This window comes from Carlito syrichta, unplaced genomic scaffold, assembly GCF_000164805.1.
Source record: "Carlito syrichta isolate Samal-C Ts95f unplaced genomic scaffold, Tarsius_syrichta-2.0.1 Scaffold117972, whole genome shotgun sequence".
Taxonomy (NCBI): Eukaryota; Metazoa; Chordata; class Mammalia; order Primates; family Tarsiidae; genus Carlito; species Carlito syrichta.
The window spans coordinates 12,970-20,294 of record NW_007062068.1 but is presented as its reverse complement, the minus strand read 5'-3'; the positions used below and the strand labels follow the sequence as shown (position 1 = coordinate 20,294).

Sequence of the window (7,325 nt, the reverse complement as noted above, 5' to 3'; positions counted from 1 at the left end):
CTCAAACCCGCGGGCTCAGGCAATCCACTCACCTCAGCCTCCCAAGGCGTGGGATTACAGGCTGAGCCACCGATCCTTCCGCCTCCGCCTTCTAAGTAGCTGGAACCACAGGCGTGCGCCACCACACCTAGCTAATATTTGATGTATTGTAGAGATGAGGTCTTGCCATGTTGCCCAGGCTGGTCTCAAATTCCTGGGTTCCAGCGACCCTCCCGCCTTGGGCTCTCAAAGTGCTGGGATGACAGGTGTGAGCCACCCGTCAGCCTACTTTTCATGAACAGATCCAATTCCGTCATCACACTTGGCACCCTCGCCTGTCCAGCACTGTGCAGTTGCTGCCTCTGCTTAGAGGTCCAGGATGATCCGCAGAGGAGGCCAGGCTGTGGGACCCTGGCCCCCTGGCCCTGCCCACACCCCAGAACCACACCTCCAGACCAGCACCACCCAGCCTCACCCCTGCCCCAGGAAGCCTTAGAAACTTCCATGGGCGAGATAAATCTCATTCTTGCCAGTCAGCCTCCTGGAGGGCCAGCAAGAAGAAAGCCAGAGCGTCCTCACGTGAGTCCACGACAGCCCTGGACCCAGATCTTCAAGCAGGAGTGCTAGGCCAGCACTTCAGGCCTTTCCTCTGGGGTCTGTGTGGCCACTATTCTGAGAAACCATTTCAGGGTTTCAGATGGGACCATAAAGACTCTATAAAGATAATCATGGCCAGGCGTGGGGGCTCACGCCAGCAATCCCAGCACTTTGGGAGGCTGAGGCGAGTGGACTACCTGAGCCTGCGGGTTCAAGATCAGCCCGGGCAACTTGGTGAGACCTCATCTCTACGATAAATCAACAACTAGCCCGGCATGGTAGCGCACGCCTGTAGTTCCGGCTACTTGGAAGGCCGAGGCGGAAGGCTCGCCGGAGCCCAGCTGGTGGACGCTGGAGTGGCTGTGAGTGGGCGACAGAGTGAGACTCCAACTCAAAAAAAAAAAAAATCTAATTGTATGTGTGCGTGTATGGGTGTAATCTCATCACACAATGATTCTCCTGTTTTTCTTTTCTTTTTTTTAGTTGAGGGTCTCACTCTGTCTCCCAGGCTAGAGTGCAGTGGCACAATCACGGCTCACCGCAGCCTCAACCTCCTGGGCTCAGGTGATCCTCCTGCCTCAGCCTCCCAAGTAGCTAGGACTACAGGCATGTGCCACCAGGCCTGGCTAATTTTTCTATTTTTTGTAGAAACAGGGTCTTGCTATGCTGCCCAGGCTAATATTCTCCTGTTTTTCCCCACTGAGGGCCAGAGGCAGGGCCTAGCAAAACCAACAGGCATCACGGTTCCCAAGACACCCAGTTACACAAGTCAGACTAGCTCTGTCTTCAGTCAGTCAAAATACAGAAGTCCCCCCCGCCCGGGAGACCCCTGAGAGGTCCCCACTTTCACGCCTCTGCCTGCTCAGCAAATTCTTGCTGGCTGCCTCTGATGTGCCAGTCAAGGGGAAGACCCAGACCCCGGCAAAAACGGTCCCTCTGTCCTCCCGCAGCTTAGACGGGGAGGCGAAGTGCGAGCAGACAAGCAAGGCGTGAACAGCATTCGGGATGCAGGGAAAAGAGGGGGTTCCCCGGGGACGTCCTGGGAGACACTGAGTCCCAGGAGAAGGGCTGGCCACGGGGAGAGCAGGCAAGGCCTTCAGGTCCACGGGCAGACCCGGAGGCAGGAAAGGGGTGTGGCTGGGGGCGGGGAGCAAGGATAGGGTGGCTGGGGTCAATGGCAGGTGGTTGGGATCAAGGGCGGAAAGGCTGGGGTCAAGGGCAGGGGATTGGGGTCAAGGGTAGAGTGGCTGGGGCCAAGGGCAGTTGGTTGGGGCCAAGGGCAGGGCGACTGGGTTTGGAGAGGAAGGCAAAAGCAGCCCCTGGGAAGTGGCCCGATTCTGTACTCGGGCATTGGGAAAGCAGCCAGGGGCTTGGAGGACGGGGTGCCCGTCACCGCTTCCATCCTAGAGACCACTCTGGCTGCCGTCTGGAGCACGGACGGGGACGTGGAAGCGAGACTTCAGGAAGCTGGGGCAGTCTTCCAGGAGAGTGGGCAGGCCCGGCTCGGAGCCGTGACAGGGACGGTGGGAACGATGACCCACCGCGCCTGGGGCTGGACGAGGCGACGAAACAGATCCCAGGCTCCTGGCTGGAGCCACCGACTCACGGAGCTACTGACCCGAGCACCTCAGCTGGGGTGGAAGCTGAGAAACCACACGTGGACGGGCCACGTGTGAGACGTCGCCAGGCGCGCGCAGGTGGAAATGCCGGGGGCAGGTGGGCGCGGCCGGAGCGGGGAGAGATGCCAGTACCCAGAACCTGTGGCTCTGTTTTGACGACACGGAAGGAAAGCGTCAAGTAAGGAAAGCTACCACCCTCGGGCATCACCTGGGCTCCGGCCTTCTGCAAAACTGTCAACAATATTGACACGTGGCCAGGCTCAGTGGCTCGGCCTGAAACCCCAGCACTTTGAAAGGCTGAGGCGAGTGGATGGCCTGAGCCTGCGGGTTTGAGACCAGCCCGGGCAACTTGGCAAGACCTCACCTCTACAATAAATCAAAAAATTAGCCAGGCGTGGTAGCACACGCCTGTAGTTCCGGCAACTTGGAAGGCCAAGGTGGAAGGCTTGCCGGAGTCCAGCAGGTCGAGGCTGCGGTGGCCATGAATGTGCCACTGCACTCCAGTCTGGGCGACAGAGTGAGACTCTGACTCAAAAAAAAACCAAAACCAATAATATTGACATGTGATTTGGCTAGCAAAGAGCAAGCTCCCATGGCCCAATCAATTTTGAAGTAAGAAACAGACCATTTTTTTAAAAGCAGTAAGATCGCCAAGCAAATGTTTGCGACAGATAAACATATAGTGTTGAAGAGGGCATCAAAGCCAACAGCTCTGAATCCATTTCTCAAAAAGCTAGCCAAGCAGCTCCAAACCTTGGCCGGGTGCAGTGATGCACACCTGTCATCCCAGTTCTTTGGGAGGCCAAGGTGGGAGGACTTCTTGAGCCCAGGAGTTTGAGACCAGCCTGGGCAAATGGGCAAAAACTTGTCTCTACAAAAAGTCAAAAAATTAAAGCCGGGTGCGGTGGCTCACGCCTGTCATCTCAACGCTTTGGAAGGATGAAGCCAGGGAATTGCCTGAGCCCAGGGGTTTGAGACCAGCCTGAGCAACACGGTGAGACCTCATCACTATGATTAATCAAAAAAAATTTAGCTGGGCATGGTGGCGTGCACTTATAGTTCCAGCTACTTGAAAGGCTGAGGCAGCAGAATCGCCTGAGTCCAGCAGGTGGAGGCTGCGGTGGCTGTGAGCGTGCCACTGCACTTCAGCCTGTGCAACAGAGTGAGACTCCGACTCAAAACAAAAGAAAAGATCTCAGGGATTTTACAAAGAACACAGAACACCAGGGGATTATTAATAGCAACAGATTAAATACAGTATTTGGAGTCAATTCCATTCAAAGGTATATGCCTGAAACCGTCGCTCCAGTCGGGAGACGGAGTGAGACTCCCACTCAAAACAAAAACAAAAACAAGCCGGCTCGGTGGCTCAGCCTGTAATCCCACGCCTTTGGGAGGCTGAGGTAAGTGGATTGCCTGAGCCTGCAGGTTCAAGACCCACCCGGGCAACGTGGTGAGACCTCATCTCTACAATAAATCAAAAAAGTAGCCAGGCGTGGTAGCGTGCATGCCTGTAATTCCGGCTACTTGGAAGGATCACCAGAGCCCAGCAAGTTGAGGCTGCGGTGGCCGGGAGCGGCCACTACACTCCAGTCTGGGCGACAGAGTGAGACTTCAACTCAAAAAATAAAAACAAAAACAAAAACAAAGGTATATGCCTGGTGTTTGCTCAGAAATCTAATAATCACTGCTGGACAGAGTCAGACATCTGGACAATGAGAGTCCTTATACAGCATCCTTTCCAGGAGACAGATACCCTTGGCAGAGCTGAGGTTTTTAGTTTTTTTGGGTTTTGTTTTGTTTTGTTTTTTTTGAGTTGGGGTCTCTGTCACCCAAGCTGGAGTGTAGTGGCACGATCAAAGCTCACCACAGCCTCAATCTCCTGGGCTCAAACGATCCTCCCAATTCAGTCTCCCGAGTAGCTGGAACTACAAACATTTGCCATCACGCCAAATTTGTGTGTGTGTGTGTGTGTGTGTGTGTACGCGTGTTTTGAGCTGGAGTCTCACCCTGTCACCCAGGCTGGAGTGCAGTGGCATGCTCATGGCCACCCCAGCATCGACTTGCTGGGCTCTGGCAATTTATTGTATAGACGAAGTCTCACCAAGTTGCCCGGGCTCGTCTTGAACCGGCAGGCTCAGGCAATTCACTCACTTTGGCCTCCTGGGATTATAGGCTGAGCCACCGCGCCTGGCCTGTTTCGTATGTAGAGGGGAGAGCTCGCTATGTTGCCTGGGCTGGTTTTGAACTCCTGAGCTCAAGCTATCCTTCCTCCTCAGCCTACCAAAGTGCTGGGATTACAGGTATGAGCCACCATGCTGGCCAGGGCTATCTAAATTTAATGAAGGATCTGCTTATTTGACTGGCTCAAAGTAATTCTAAGAGTTCCAAATGCCCATGAAGCGGACAATTTGTTTTTTGGTTTTGCAATAGCTGAGATGGACTGTCCTGAGCTAACTCAATCCTGGCCTCAATGGTCTTGTACATGTATATAGAAGTTGCATCTGGGAGACACCCCTTATCAACAAGGGTGCCTGAATGATACATATTTGCATACCTAACCCTTAACTGTACCCCACAATTTTAAAATAAAAAATGTTTATAAATTAAAAAAATAAAAATAAAAAGAAGTTACATCATCATCTACAGTTTCGCATTCCACAGTCTCAGCTTCCCATGGTCAAATGAGGTCTGAAAATATTAAATGAAAGATTCTAGAAATAAACTATTCATATAAATTTTTTTTTTTTTTTTTTTTTTGAGTCAGCGTCTCACTCCATCACCTAGGCTGGAGTACAGTGGCACGCTCCCGGCCACTACAGCCTGACCTGCTGGGCTCAGGCAATCCTTCCGCCTCAGCCTTCCAAGTAGCTGGAACTACAGGCACGCACCACCACACCCGACTAATTTTTTGATTTATTGTAGAGAGGGGGTCTCACCAAGTCACCCAGGCTGGTCTTGAACCCCTGGACTCAGGCAGTCCTCTCGCCTTGGCCTCCCAAAGTGCTGGGATGACAGGCCTGAGCCACCGTGCCCGGCTTCATATAAATCTTTAAATTGCACGTCGTTCCTAGCAGCATCATGAAATCTCACACGACCTTGTTCTGTCCCACCCAGGACGTGAACCATCCCTTTGTCTAGGGCTGCACACGCAGCTCACCTGTTACTACACAGAAACAAACACAGTGTATACAGTTGTCCCTCAGTATCTAAGGGCGACTGGTAACAGAACCCTCAAGGACACCAAAATCCATAGATGCTCAAGTCCTTCAGATGAAATGGCATTTGCATGGGACTTACCCCCCCCATATAATGTATTATTATTATTATTATTATTTTAGTTGGCGCCTCACTCCGTCGCCCAGACTGGAGGGCAGCGGCCACTCCCGGCCACCGCAGCCTCGACCTGCCGGGCTCTGGCGATCCTTCCGCCTCAGCCTTCCGAGTAGTTGGAATTACAGGCACGCGCTACCACGCCCGGCTGATTTTTTGATTTATTGTAGAGATGAGGTCTTGCCAAGTTGCCCAGGCGGGTCACGAACCCACGGGCTCAGGCCATCCACTCACCTCGGCCTCCCAAGGCGCGGGATGACAGGCTGAGCCACCGAGCCCGGCTCCGGCCATTATTTTACTTTGAGTTGGAGTCTCACTGTGTCGCCCAGACTGGAATACAGAGGCACACTCACAGTCACTGCAGCCTCGACCTGCTGGGCTTTAGTGATCCTTCCGCCTCAGCCTTCCATGTAGCTAGAACATAGGCGTGCACCAACACACTCAGTTGATTTTTTGATTTAATGTAGGGATGAGGTCTTGCCAACTTGCCCAGATGTTCTTTTTTTTTTTTGAGTTGGAGTCTCACTCTGTCACCCAGGCTGGAGTGCAGTGGCATACTCGTGGCCACCCCAATGTCGAAATGCTGGGCTCCAGTGATCCTTCCGCCTCAGACTTGCAACCAGCTGGAACTACAGGCACACACCACCATGCCCGGCCATTTTTTATGATTTATTGTGGAGAGGAGGTCTCACCAAGTTGCCCAGGCTGGCCTCGAACCCGTGGGCTCAGGCAATCCTCTCACCTCGGCCTCCCAAAGTGCTGGTATTATAAGCACGAGCCACTGCACCCGGCCCCCAGGCTGGTCTTGAACACCTGGGCTCAGGCAATCCTCTCTCCTCCATCTCCCAAAGTGCTGGGATTACAGGGGTGCGCCACCGTGCCCGGCCCCTACTTGAGTATGATAGGATTGTGCCGGGCACATGTGTGAATGCAAGTGCATGCATGTCCATGCATGTGTGGGTGTGCAGAAAAATGCCGGCTTTCATGCACGTGTGTGTGGGGTTGTTGAGTGTGTGTATGCACTTGTGAGCGTGACTCACAAAGGGAGTGCCTTAAGTCAGAGGTCCCCAACCCCCAGGCCAGGTGCTGGTACCTGTTAGAAACCTGTCACACAGCGAGCAAAGCCTCATCTGTGTTTACAGCCACTCCCCTTAGCTCACCTGCTGTCATAGCATGATCCCTGATGCCAAAAAGGTTGGGGATTGCTGCTTAAAATCATCTCTAGATTACATACAATACTTAATACAGCCTGGTGTGGTGACTCACACCTGTAATCCCAGCACTTTGGGAGGCTGACGTGGGAGAATCCCTTGAGGTCAGGAATTTGAGACCAGGCTGAACAACACAGCAAGATCTACCTCTTCCCTCACCCCAATTTTTTTAATTAGCCGGGCATGGTGGTACAAACCTGTAGTCCCAGCTATCTGGGAGGCTATGGTGAGCTGTGATCATGCCACTGCACTCTAGCCTGGGTGACAGAGTGAGACCTCGACTCAAAACAAAAACAAAAAGATGGCCGACAGCAAGTGTCCACAAGGGTACAAAGGCACTGGAATTCTCACACACAGCTTTTGGGAATGAAAAACAATACAGGCCGGGCTTGGTGGCTCAGCCTGTCATCCCAGCACTTTGGGAGGCCGAGGTGAGTGGATCGCCTGAGCCCGCGAGTTTGTGACCCACCTGGGCAACTTGGCGAGACCTCGTCTCTACAATAAATCAAAAAATTAGCCAGGCATGGTGGTGCACACCTGTAGTTCCAGCTACTTGGAAGGCGGAGGCGGCAGGATCGCCGGAGCC

General features: G+C 53.3%; 1 protein-coding gene across 1 annotated transcript in view; it reads right to left on the bottom strand.

Moving 5' to 3' along the window:
- Positions 1–6,862, bottom strand: part of LOC103249210 (carnitine O-palmitoyltransferase 1, liver isoform-like) — a gene marked incomplete at its 3' end in the record, with an annotated part of 28,478 nt that extends 21,616 nt beyond the window's left edge. Inside the window, exon 1 of the mRNA XM_008047848.1 lies at positions 6,797–6,862. The remainder of the gene's footprint in view (positions 1–6,796) is intronic.
- Positions 6,863–7,325: the final 463 nt, after the last annotated feature.